The sequence below is a fragment of the Meleagris gallopavo genome, chromosome 2, assembly GCF_000146605.3.
Source record: "Meleagris gallopavo isolate NT-WF06-2002-E0010 breed Aviagen turkey brand Nicholas breeding stock chromosome 2, Turkey_5.1, whole genome shotgun sequence".
NCBI classification, from domain to species: Eukaryota; Metazoa; Chordata; class Aves; order Galliformes; family Phasianidae; genus Meleagris; species Meleagris gallopavo.
This window is the reverse complement of record NC_015012.2, coordinates 47852010-47865912: the sequence shown is the minus strand read 5'-3', so window position 1 is coordinate 47865912 and position 13903 is coordinate 47852010. Positions and strand designations below refer to the sequence as shown.

The 13903-nt window shown below is 37.1% G+C and overlaps 1 long non-coding RNA gene across 2 annotated transcripts; it reads left to right on the top strand.

Moving 5' to 3' along the window:
- Positions 1-4650: 4650 nt before the first annotated feature.
- LOC109366427 lies at positions 4651-10211 on the top strand. Of its 2 annotated transcripts, none has more exons than XR_002112742.1 (3): positions 4651-5036; positions 6190-6351; positions 9874-10211. It is a non-coding gene; the product is annotated as an uncharacterized LOC109366427 (long non-coding RNA). The 2 variants fall into 2 exon arrangements; XR_002112743.1 differs by lacking the exon at positions 9874-10211 and adding an exon at positions 7618-7765.
- The last annotated feature ends 3692 nt before the right edge of the window (positions 10212-13903 follow it).

Sequence of the window (13903 nt, the reverse complement as noted above, 5' to 3'; positions counted from 1 at the left end):
CTACAAAACAGTATTTTTTCAACATCATTAGCTATGCATTTTTGCTGGTAATGAACATGAGCCTGCATATGCACTCATAAAAATCTACACTAGCAGAACTGACCCACTGTTTCACATCTGCTGTGATGGCATTGTCTTTGCAACACACCATTCATCACCTCACTGTGCTCACATCCACTGTTTGGTCTCCAGAAAAGTTCAGCAAGCATTGGGAAATGTCAGTAGGTGCTATTTTTTCCACATGTAGTAATTCAGTGGCAAAACATTTCTTCATATACACTTCCATGTCAGATGCCATTTTGTCAGACTGCCCCCTTTGGTGCCATCTGTCACATAGCAACAAAAGATAACATAATTTTGTCAGGAATTTTGTCAACCTCTACCACCATACCACCAACATCCACCTCTGACTGTGGGCCAACAGAATAAAATAAGAGGCACTACATTCAGAGCAGCCGTCATATTTCTATGTTATAGAAGTAGGGTACTCAATAAGAAAGGAGAGTCTGCACACAAAGAATAGTAAGAGGACTGATGGAGAAAAATGTGCTACCTAGATTTTCAGTGGAAGAACTGAGTGAAGAGTAAAAAACGAAATCTCTTCTTCTCTTGATTCTCATCTCCTTCCAAAACTTCGTTTACATTTGTTTTAATTCAACATTTTAGATTTGCTGAATCTAAATTTGACCAGAAGATTCCTTGTTATTGCCTCTGATTACTGATGGCCTCTTGAGAAGAATGGGATGAGCTCTGATGCACAGGTACTATACTACACAGACTAATTCCAGAAATTGCGAGGTCAATCAACCAAAATAATTCAACCTCATCCCTGAAAGCAGAAATTCCTATGACTACTGTGAGTAAAACACTAACAGAGAAAATATATAGTATCAGCCAGAAACACAGCTGAGGGAACAACTTTCTTACTAAATGGGATGAAGTTAAATGAGCATAAGTAGCCAGGAACCAGTAGACAACTGCATTCTTGAATTTTCAAACAGCATTGCCAGCTTCACTGCTCCCCATCTGTTCAGTAACACAGGCAACCATGAACATAAATAAAACTTGAAGTGTCTACCTCTGTCTTCCACAGGTCCAGTGCTCTGTGTGCTGGATATCAAACAATATCTATACTTTTGGGGTACAAGTGGAAAAAGCAAAGCTAAATGCACAAGAGATTAAGTTTCTATACAGCTGATCCAAGGCTGCAGAATGAATTCCTAAGAAAGAATATGTTCTCATTGCTCAAGTCAGTCTCCGTTTGTCACGTTTGCATCTTACTGGCAGTCAGATGATGCCATGAAAGTTTTCTGTCATATCCATCCTCTTGGCAGACTGAAGCTATGCAGTTCATTTTCCCTCTGACTGCCAATTGATGATATTACCCCACACACATCTTAGGGCCTGGTTCTGAGGAAAGTAGGTCTCCAGTTGGATAACAGTGATGTCCTGTGCTACTGCAACCCTCAAAGATGAGTCACCTGCATAAGTAGTGTTGAGGAGCAAATTCTGCCTGCTGCATTTAGAGAAATAAAGGCCATCAGGCAGTAGACAGGGGAGGCTGTGCTGAATGAACAACCATCCAGCAGAAAGTTTCCAACTCTATGTAGATGTTTAGGTAAGAGCAGGAGAAGGTAAGCACCCACACAGCATTTCTCTCCATACTTGCCCAATATCCAACTCTTTTCATGTACGGAGAATCTGAGAGCCAGATGTAGCCTGGAAACCACATATTAACTGTGTATGCAATCACAAAGGCTATTCAAGAAAAGGGAACAGGAATCCAAAGACTTCCTCCTCTCAACTCTCTCAATTTAACATGCTGTATTTTCAGTAAACACATTCTTGAGAAAAAGCTACAAGAAGCCAAATACTAACAGAGAAATATAGAATATAAATAAAACAAAGATCTTCCATCCTGTTCTTAATCCCAGTTTCAGAACAACGTAGGACAACCTATCAGTAAATTTATTCTTAAAGGCACACTTTTTAATCTATCTGTAAATCTTTTTGTTAACAAGAGAGAAAAATATGACACTGAGATATGTAAGATAGAAAATAAGAAAAAGTGGCTTTAATTTTCAATACTATTATTTTTAAATAAATAAATAAAAACTCTGCCCACAGTAAAAAAAAATATATATAAATATATAAGTTTGAGAAAATGTATTATGAGGCCTCAAAAAAATAAACAGGAACATATTGACAAATTTACAGAGACATGCAAACCAACTTCTAAACCTGTGTACTATTTAAGCAGTAGGAAGCAGCCACTGTGAAGAAGAGATGAATGGTTCTTTGACATATAAGCCAAGAACATTCTTTGAGCTTTGTGTCTGAAGTAGGCATTGCTCCTGGAAAAGGAAGCAATCTTGTTCATTTGTATTTCTGCGTCTGAAATAAAGATGAATTGAAGAAAAATGGTATAATAAGCTTATTAAGTACGAATAGGTTAATAAGTTAATAGGAGAAAGAAAGGATTAATGCGAAGAGGGAGAGGCTGAGTTATTATGCAGGCCAAAGATTTCAGTAAAGAGCAAGATAAATGCATCTCAGCAAACATGGTCAGATGATGTAACTGTGTCCTTATGCCCCATTTGCTTCCTTTCAAGCATATTTCTTGCCTCAAACTGTTATTTCAAACAAACACATTCTTCCTGCTCCCAACCTTTTTTTCCCCCAATCTGCAAATTCTAAATATTGAAAAAAGCAAGGTCTTGGTTCGAATAAAGGCATGGCCTGGGTTTGGAGTGGTGGTTTTGTTTTTTGCTTGTTTTTATCTTTTGAGCAAAACTTCCCAGCTGTTCTCTGCATTTATGAGGATCAGAAGTTTTGTGTTAAGCAAACAAGTAACATAATACAATCATATGGCTCTGACTTTGGTGTTTTTTGTTGTTTTTTTTTTAATTAAAAAATTTCCATATTGTTCAACTTGCAATAAAATCAGGTGGTAGTTCTTCATGCAGCATCCTTCATGTTTGCCCCTTGCCAGAAATCCTATCTACCTTCAAGTCACCGTACCTCTCAGCCACCTGTCTCAGGTTTGATCCCAAACTGCATTCCTCAAGCCCCTAGTCCACTCACTGTCCTCTTTATTGCCTTTCCAGCACCAAACTTTTTTCCTTCCACCGCATACCCTTGCTTGGTTTTACTCCAGAGTTAGCAGCCTTGGAGAACAGACTAAAGACCCTTCTCATTCTCACGTCTCCCCTGGCCTGAGCTGTCTCGTGCTTTCTCCAAGGCTTCTCAGGAAGAGGAAGCAAAGCTAACCCAGCAAGTATTTGTTCCCTGCTTCTGTTGCCCTAACATTTGCCCAAGTCATCCCTTCACAGCCCTTACAAGCCTTCCCCAAACAGCGTTTGCACCTCTAGCACCTCATCCAGGCCAGACCAGGCCCTGTGTAACCATGATGTCCACCATCTATTTTTTCATTTCTGGGCCACAGAGAGAGCAAGTCAACAGCTTTGCTGCTTAGGTTTAAGTCCCAAAACAGAGGACATTTTAAGACCCTTATCAAAGCAAACATAAATAAGTGATTTCTGTATTTCATTGACAACAAAAAGTCATTCATGGGAAGGACTCTCTTGAAGCACAAAACATCATCCAGTTGAAAAATCTTCTAAGTGAACCATACAGTCTAGTACTACAGCCTGGATAAAATTAGGGATTAATTTGATCTTTCATTATTATTAGTTTTATTTTTAATTAAAGAATTTAATAATAATTCACAATTCAGAGTTAGACTTCACAACAGCAAGGATGTCCAAACCCATGCTGACACACATGCCTAAGCAAAATGAAGGATAAGAGTGTTGTTCATAGTGATCAAAAAAAGAAAGTAAAGGTGATGCACGCAGAAGAGGAAAAGGAAAAATGAAAAGAGTTATGTTTTAGCTCTGTTTATTCAGAGTTGATGGTCAATCATTAATGATAAATGTGCCAAGATTTTGGACTAAAGAGAAAGAGCTAAAGAAGAAAAAATTCCCATTGAGAACACCAGAAAACAGTGACAGAGGAAAGAATTAATTGCATGGAGAGGAACATGCAGGTGAGTGCTAAAAAAACTTCAGAACACTTCAGAGAAAAATCTATGCATTATTGCCAGGATTAAGGACTGTTTGTTGTTGGTGGGTTTTTTGTTTTGTTTTGTTTGTTTTTTTGTCACAATGAACTGGAGAAGATAGTATTGATTATTAGGAAGAAAAGAACAGCTCAGGGGAAAAAGCAGAATGATGCATTTTCATAACAGATAAGAAGGAAAGAATTTTCAAATCCATGAGTAGTTGAGGATAATGTTAATCAACAACTATTAGAAATAGCTTGTACCAAAGTCACAGCTTCAGCTAGCAAAATAAATCTTTGGTTTGTTAAACTTGCATCAGGGCAGTTTAAAAAGTCTTTTTTGACTCCTCACTGAAAATCCTCACCGTTATTTCTGCTCATCACACTGATCTGATCACACTGTCCATCAGAGATTGGGACATAAACCTGAAGGATTTAAAAGTTGGTTATCATACACAGATTTTGATCACTACATAGAGGTTAGTACTTTCAGATTACTGAAAGCAAATGCAAGGTACTAGGTCATCTGTGATGGAATAGAGACCTTGATCCCATAAGTCACAGAATCTTAGAATACTCCAAGCTGGATAGGACCCACAAGGATCAGTCCAGCTCCTGGCTCCACACAGAATCACCCAAAGCTTAAACCCTACATCTGAGAATGCTGGGCCTGATGCACCTTGAAAACTAAAAAGAGTAAAACAGTGACTCTGAATTCAAGACACTCTGAATGACTTTGGTCATTAGACATATTTAAATGCCTGGTATTAAGCGGTTCAGCATGAAGACACTAGATCTGCTTCTGGCCTTCTAACTACAGTGAGGGATACTGAGTCTCTATGTAATATCTAGCATAAGAATTAGGGCTGCAGCAATCAGCCTTGATCTTAGAACTAGTACTGTATCTCAGCTTCCCCAAGGCATTAGAAACTCTTTTTTCCAGAACTGCAGGCTCTTTGGTCCTCTGGCTGGAGGTAAGTGGAAATTTTATAACATCTGTACAAGAGTACAAACAATGAATCCCACAGTAAATTCTAAGAATTATCTTGTGGAGAAGGGCTGCCAATCTTTTTAAAAAGTTATTAATATCTAGGGAGATACCAGAGGAAAGGATAAAAGGGAGTAAAATACTCCTGTCCAAAAAAAGAAAAAAAAAAAGCCAGAGAGTGTTTCTGGTAATCTTCCTGTAAGTTTATCTTTATTGGTCTACAAGGAATGGAACAAATACTAAAAAATATTTACTGGCTAGCAATGAGTTTGTGTGAGTCAAACACGTGAACTTAGAAAAAGCTTGACAGAAATTCATTTATTTAAAAAAAAATAGTGAAAGAAGTGAATATATTAGTACGTAACAGTATGAAAGACATTTGATGTCTTATAAAAATCGTAAATTAATTTCAGTTGACCTGGATAGCAACATTGCCAAATTAAGTGGTTATCTATAGTTACATTGTTCTAACCATTCAAAATCTGCAAAGGATGCAGAATGCAATCTGTAATAGGATAATGTTTAAGACACAATTTTAAACCCTTTGTGGACATAATCAGGTGTTGCAGTTTTCCCACTGTGTAGTCACGTTCCTCTTTGGACCCGTAAACCATGCACTAACCCCTTGAAATACCACATGTTTGCTAGCAAAAATATCTCAAATTCTCTAGCCTTTGGTTTAGAAATGATTCAGCCCAGCTTGCCCATGGTTACCATCTGCTGACCACAATCAGTGCTTGTTTCCAGGAGAAAACAATGGGGTAGGGGGGAAGGAAACCAGGATAGCATCCTGTTCTATCTCTGGAGCAGACAGCGTGTGTTTGACAGCACTGGCTGTGTACAGGGAGCCATGGCAGAGGAAGGAACTGGCCGCTTAAGCATTATTAGAATGCCTCTACTGGACCAACTATATAAAGTCTACTGAAAGTCCATGCTACTAAAACACCTATAAGAAATCAGCTAACCTAAGACTAGTAGAATTGAGAGACAGATGGCAAAGAGAAGCTATCACTGCATGTGTTAGCATGCTCCACTTCATCTCAGGCATTGCTTCTCTCCTGCATGTTGAGCTTGTGAGGGGAAGGATGTGATCTTTTCAAACACACAGCAAGAACCTGGAGAAACATGTTACCTTGCAGACATCTACAGTGAGAGGGTACTCTCTTAACGACTTCGGAACATCAAGATATCACATTAATTTTGGAGGATCCTTTTTGCCCTAAAGATCTTGACAGAAGAAGAGTCTCTAACAGAAGAAACAAAAGCAAAAACATGCTGGCACGTGTGACCTACAAGGAAAGGTATAACATCTCACAAAATCTATTTTGGCTGAGTGTTAAGACTGCTTTAGTTGTGAGGAATTTAAATAGTGCCAAGGAAGAAGAAAATACAGTTAATGTGGTGGGAAGAATAATAAGGAGTTGGGTTAAATTAAAAAGAAAAGATAGGAATAGCCCTTGTGAATTAATGCAGAATTCCCAACTCTGAAGAAGTCTTCCAAAATCAGTCATAACATAATGTCTTTGGGTTTCTAAATCCAGAGCATGTCAGACACTTAAAAACAATCAACGCTATGGAAAATATGCCCAAAGATACCAAAAATCTGAAATAGATAGTCATCTCTTAATTTCTTTTGTTTGTTCAAAGTACTGCATTACTCTTTAACCAAATGTAGAAACCATAGTGTAGGAACCTATTTTTATTATGAATCTGATTTAAAAAAAAAATCTAATTTAAATAAATTATAAATAAATAAATAAATAGTGCCTAATCCTGTTACTGCCAGGATTAGACTATAACTTGCTCTGTAGAGCAGCTTTGCTGCTTCTAGGATCTTGAGTTCTAAATCTGAAAGCTCCCGCAGCTACCATATAACCGTGAACAATCTTCCTCTTATCTGATTGCTAAGAAATAGTTATCCTGGGCTCTGTCTTCTGTCCTGAATTTAAAAATAGACTCTTTTACACAAATTCTGTCTGAATATTCTACCATGCACTGTATGACAGCCCCAGTCTGTTAGTCCTTTATGCCAGAGAGAGAAAAGGTTGCTCCTTTGAATGATTTACTATTCTCTTTGTATTTTCACTGACATGATAATTACTTTCTCTGCATTTTTTTAAGAGCCTTTGTATGCAACTCCCCCATATCCATCATCAAGCTTAATGAGTGCAGGCAAATGCTTTAAAGTGCTCTTTTCCAAGGACTGAGACACAGATGTCTTTTTGGTAATGTTGCATGCCATTGACCTCAATGCAAATTCAATGTCTTCCATTGGTGCACTATTCAGACATTATTTGCTAAGGGTTGGGGCTTTTTCTTGGTTTTGCTTTTTTCATGGGGAAAGGGTTGATTTCTTGGAATCTAGCTTCAATTCCCAGCCCTTGCTTAGAGAGTTTATCTTAACGTTGTTGCACTTTTCAGCAATCAATTTGTATGCAAAGATATAGCCACTTTTCAAATTATAAAAGATACTAACCAGCAAAGAGAGAAACATTCATTTAATCACTTTTCAGAGTTGAATCTTTCTGAGTTTTCTGATTCAAGCATAATCTACCTTCCCTTGCTAGATTCTCTTCACCATACTATGAGTATTATACAGAAAAAATCTGAGAGAACAGAACAGAAGCCAAGTGTGTGAGATGTGCATTATGGTTGCACCTAATTCTGTAATGCTGATCTCTGTTTGAATAAAGCTTATGCAGAATAAACTGTAATGTTTGGGATTTTATCCTATTTGGTTTCTTCTAATTTTCTACAGATACTTTTTGCTACTTCTTAAAACCCAATATTAACTCTGTCTTTGAAGGAGTAACCTTATTCTTTCTCTTCCCAAAGAATAACAGTGATATTTACTATTTTTTATTTCATTTTATGACCCTCATTAATTGCCCAAGAACTTTCATCCCAAAATAACTCCTGAAAGAAGGTCAAAAAAAACCCTGAATTGAAAATGTGCAGAGGTGCCCATCTAGAAGGAAAAGAGTGTATCCTCTCAAGCAAAAAAAAAAAAAAAAAAAAAAAAATTAAAATAAAAATTCCTTTCAAACTTCTGGTAAAAAAAGCAATGTTGGGGAACTGCTTTGGTTTTTGGTAGTAGGACAGCAATATAATTGACTCCTTAGTTTAGAGAGCTGGTCTGTTTTGTCTACTGTCTGATCTCTGGCACTAGTGAGAAGCAGATGAACTATTTTCTGAAATGGATCTGCTTTATCTGTTTATTAACCTTGAGCGGATCTCTTTTCCATGTATTTATCAACTTGCCCTTGAATACATGTAAACTATCACACCTGAATTATACATAGTATCATCTGACCGGAATTTCCTGTCTCCTGCGTGAAAAACATTCCATTTTTGTTTGTTTTTAACTTGGCTTCTATATTAGTGCACTGAAAGACAACAGACAATGCTGCTCACAACTTTGCAGAGATTTATCTAATACCCCCAGATCATCCATCTGTTTTCATAGCCAAGAGTCCTAGCCTATATATCTCAAAGCATGAGCACAACTGATGAATATATAAGCCTTAAAGACAATGCTAACAAAGTTATTCCCTCCAGGTGAATAATTCTATATTGTTAACAAAAATGCTGTTAACAAGTGATGTTTTTGTTGTTGTTTTTTTTTTTTAATAGTTCAGGCCTTCTTATTCCACAGCGTCTTCTGTTTAGAACATAGCCAAAGAGCAGATTTTCATTTCTATATTCATTTTACATTAAGGGAAACCAAGCTATAAAGTTGTAAGTTATAGATATAGTTAAATCAAACACACAACAAACACAGAAGACAGAGAATATTTGGCTAATCAACCAAAGCATCCCACCTATTCACAAGAGCACTAATTTGCTGTATTCAGCACTGATGGATTTTTGGATGGATAATTAATGTCAAGAAAAACGCAAACAAATCAGCATCCAGAAGACTGTAAAGATATTAGAGTATTTAAATAGAAGAAGAAATGAAAAGATGAAGAAGATTATACTGATTGGTTTTATTTTCTCTGAAGAAGTAGAGGCTCAGGGCAAACATGATTATGATCTTACCATAGGTAACAGTGCTGCTATAAGGAGGACAGTAATCAACAGCTTTACATGGCCACCATGAGAAACATAATTTGCAAGATGAGTTAGACATTACAGAAAGTTTCCTAATAGTCAGAGGAAGCAAATGCCAAGTAGTCTATCTAAAGACATTTTTGGATCTTCTCCCCAGAGGGTTTTTATTATCTTCTAGGGTGGCATGCTTAATCCTTCCCCAGTCTATACAGATAACTGAATTTCCAAAATCCCTCTTCATCCCATCAATGGTTTCCCATTATGTAACATGTGGCTTTAATGGGATACAGCTGCCTAAAAGCATTTTATGAGTTTTGGTAACTAGCCAAAAGACCAATATATGGACCTGCAAACAGCGGGAATAGGACACAAGAGCTATTGTTCCTAGTCATATGGGGTTTTTTTTATTTTTTTCAAACCAAATAACACACATCTTACCTATTCAGTTTTTGCTGATTCAGTCTGTTTAAGACATACACAATGGGAAAACAATGTAATTGAAGCTCCTATTCTGAATTCAAAATTTCCAAATTGCTAAGCGTATCAAGGGGCTCTCATTACAATACAAACAGAATTTGTTCTTAGGAATAGGCTTAACTGCTATTTTGTTCCAATTAAAGCGCATTTTTTGCTTTTTTTTTTTTCTCTGCTTACTGTAACAATTGCTATGACCTAATGGGAACTCAAGCTTTAGCATATTCTCCAATATTGTAACCGTTATGCTTCTTCATAAACTATAAAATCACACACTTTCTGTTTTCCCATGGCAGAATTTGCTCTGATTTTGCAAGCAGAAGTATATGATCGCGGACTACAGCATCTAAAGAAAGCAAGATTCATTGTTAAATCCTTCTCGTGACAACTTGACGACAATGTGTGAACAAGACTTTGCCTCATTAGACACTAACAGATGATTAGAGAAAGATATCACACTGGTGCTCTTTAATTTGATGATGCTACTTTATTCTTGGTATTCCTGTCTCATTTCAGCTTCTCATATAATCAGTGAAGAGAGGTAGGTCCCAAACTACAGACTAAGCCCTCTCCATTGAACAGAAAAACAGATACCATTTCTGATAGGCACCTAAATAAAATGCTCTAATTTATAAGCCCGAGCCTTCTCCTTTGGATACAATCTGCCAGTGCCAGGTTAAAAATATTATGTGAAAATTTTGCCCTACCAGGGCCTCATTTAAAGTAAAAACAGAAGCAAACTGTCCAGTAAGAAAACATAAGAATAGAAGTCTAGGTTAACATCTGCAAAAACTTAGTTACATTGCTTAATTCTTCCAAACAGATTCAAGAATTTAAATAAAACTGTCTACATACCAGTCAATATTGTAAGAAAAAAAATCACAGTTTAAAGTACTTAAATTAAATCTTGATCATGCAGTTAAAAACTACTCATCAGGTATTGTGATAATAATTCAAATTCACCCAGTAGCTATAACACACTTCTTAAACGTCTTTACAGTAACAGTATAGTAACAGCCCAATTCATGCTTTAATACTAGTTTCCTATCATCTCCTCTGCATGCATACTATATATTATACCATTACTTGTCTCTCATGAAAAAAACTGACCATTTCCCCCTAATATTAGAATTAAAAGAACATTTTTAAACTTGCAAACTCAGGCACTCACAGGTAAAGGAACATCAAAGCCAAAACCAATTGCTTTTATTGCTCCCATTTGAACATCTGCATTGCCACTTCACTGCATACATCTTAATATCAATTTCTTTTTTCCTCTTGATTCCAGCTGATTAGCTCTATTTTTTTAATGATCAATTTTTGTAATTTGTTCTAAAATCTGACGTACAGTTCAGGTCAGAACAAGAGGCTTTTTGTCACCTTCTCCCCTATATCTGTTTTAACTGTAGGTCCCATAGGTGTCAGGCAGCATGATATATACATTAAAACCCTTTGCTGTTGATCTTACAATAACTCTGAAAGAACCAGGACATGAATTTGCACAGACTATTCAATTCTCCACTCTTGTGTATGCGCTAGGCAATGAGAAATATTATCAGGATGAAGACAAGTCCAAAATTAAGGCTGTACAAACTATTTTATCTCTGAAATCTAGTCACTGAGATATTGATCTGCAAAATAGCTAATGTATTTTTAAAAAGATTTTGTATAGAAGTTTCTTGGTATGAAGCACAAACTTTTTTTTTTTTAACTTTTGTAAAAAGTAAATTTTATATACTGCCTTCGATGTTCTCAATTCCTGTGGAAAACTAAGAACTGTGGGTCCATCACAAAAACCTTCTCTGTCCCTTCTCTGACAGCCACTCTTATGCTGGTGCTTCCTCAAACATAATTTTTACTGTTTGGACTTTCTTATGTAGTTCTGATCCTTACTGCTTAGCTTTCTGACCCCCTCATAAACACCAGAAGAGACATCTTTTTCCATCTTTCTTGTTTCTCTCACAGAAAACACCTGCTTGCACTTCAGTCTGTTTGCCAGTTCCATTTATTCTGTTTAGGCCTTGAAAAATCAATCTCCTCATTTTTCCTCTGGCCATCTATCTCTTCATACTAATCTACTTGTCTATCCCATCCTGACTGCTAAATCCTGCTCTTATCTAGTTTCCACTCCCCTGTATGCCTTAAGTATCTCACAGTATTCTACAATGAGGTCCTGTGACCCAGTCTATTACTTGGATCCCTGGACCAAGGACAGACTCTCCTCCATTATTCTTTCCAACTTTAGACAGCTTCTTCCTAAATAATATGTAGGTAATGAAGAAAGGGAGCCCCTGTTCTTCATACAGATGAGCCAACTAAGCGAGCAGCACTCCAGGAGCTACAGTTACAACAGAGGTCTGCCAGGACACACAAAGGTAAATGCTAGGGAATAAGGCTGAAAACATCCAGCAAACATGAGCAATTTTTGTACTGTGTGATCTTTAAACAGATTGTCACTTTGCTGGATCTGGCATGATTGCACAGAGATAAGTCACTCTTCATCCTGTGGCAACTTCTCTTCCAATTGTCAAGTCTTTACTCAAAGCACAGACATACTCAAGCAAGAAAGCTTTTCTTTAGCAAGGGCCAAAGAAGACTTGAAAAGACTTCTGGCAGCCCACACAGCATATGTGCAAAACTCCATTAGAATCCACCTTTTTTAGACTAATACAAAGCCTGTGCTGACTATCTTCCCACTAATGAGCTCATAAAACTCTGACTGAAGATCAACTGTCCCACAGCTACACTTGGAGTTCCACACAGAAAAGATTATCTCCACACTGCAAAACTATTTGTACAATCTCACTGGAAAAAAAAGAAAAAAAAAAGAAGAGGAAGGGGATAGAACTGCTTCCAATTCATTTTAAATGAATTATTTTTGATAGAATTATGCAAAGACACCTGCTTCGGTCATGTGGACCAACACAGGGAGAAGTCAGATTTCAACACAGACAGTTCTATTTTGACAACATTATAAGCATCTACAAACAAAGTCCACAATGGGAAGTGTCAGGCAACTTTAATCATAGGTGGGGCTGATACAACCGCTTTATCATAGGGAAACACACTACATATGCAGGGAGATCAGCCATAAAATAACCTCCTTCCCGTTATTACCCTGCAGATCCAGTAGCTCCATTACTTCAAGCCACTTGAATTTTGGCAGCCTGGTGACTAACAGCCAGAAGCACAATTTCAAGCTGATGATAAAACATGAACCTCACAAAACAACTCGTAACGGCTTTTCCAGCTTGTGATTTTCAATGGGCAAAATTAACAGCAGTTATTCTCTTGCCGCTATGCTAAATGGTTTAAGTCATCAGCAATTTCTGGAAATTTCTTCAAACTTAAAGCCTGTAACTAATAGAAATTTTCTTGAACTGTCACTGATGCACTCTGTAAACAGACTTTTAATCTACCTAATGGTTACTATGCACTACCAAGGGGGGAATGTCTCAAATGTACTTCCCCAACCCAGTGCACAGCCTTGTAGGACTGCTACGATGCCAATGGGTATTTCTGCACTCTGGAACTTCACAGGGAGATGATTACAATACATTATGATTACAATACATTCTGTTTGGAGTACAGTAGAGAAGCTGTCACTGCTGCTTTGGGAGAAGGGCACTCTACATCTCACTGATTATTGTTCCAGAAGCCAGTTTTGTCAAAAACAGGCTCAGAGAGTCCTGCTCTCATAATCTAGAACACAAATGCACAATAGGTGCAGCACAGACAAACGTACAACGTACACCAACCCATTGTACATATAAATATAGGCATGCAATTAAGTCACGACATGTATTAATCAAAACAGAAACAACAGCAAAAAAAAAAATTAGGTTACCTACTTTGATAGATTCATACTTGCAGTCTTCTCATTTTAAAGCAAAAAAACAGGAGGGAGAATATTAAAATTTCTTGCCCATTTGGGTGGCTTCTTTGCACATGTTCCTGAATTTTCAGCTATGATGAGATCCGCTCATTGGCAGTCACCAAGAGGCTGATATGACCATGAAATGAGGAAACACAGGGATGAAAAATAAGGTGCTAGCACCACCATTTGCTGAGGGCTGGAAAAACTAGCAGAAACTTTAAGGGACTATGAAGACCTGTTTCTATAATGCAAGCTGATTTTAACTCACTTACCATTGCTGCTATAAGAGATGCTTGATCAAAACATCCTCTCAGAATTAATTATTTGCCAGGAAAATCTTAACAAAGTCCAGATGATGATTTTTATTCCCACCACCATAAATCTTTATGTGTAAAAACAGTTTCATACAACACTTGGTTGTTTTTTTTTTTAGCTATTTGAGTTACACT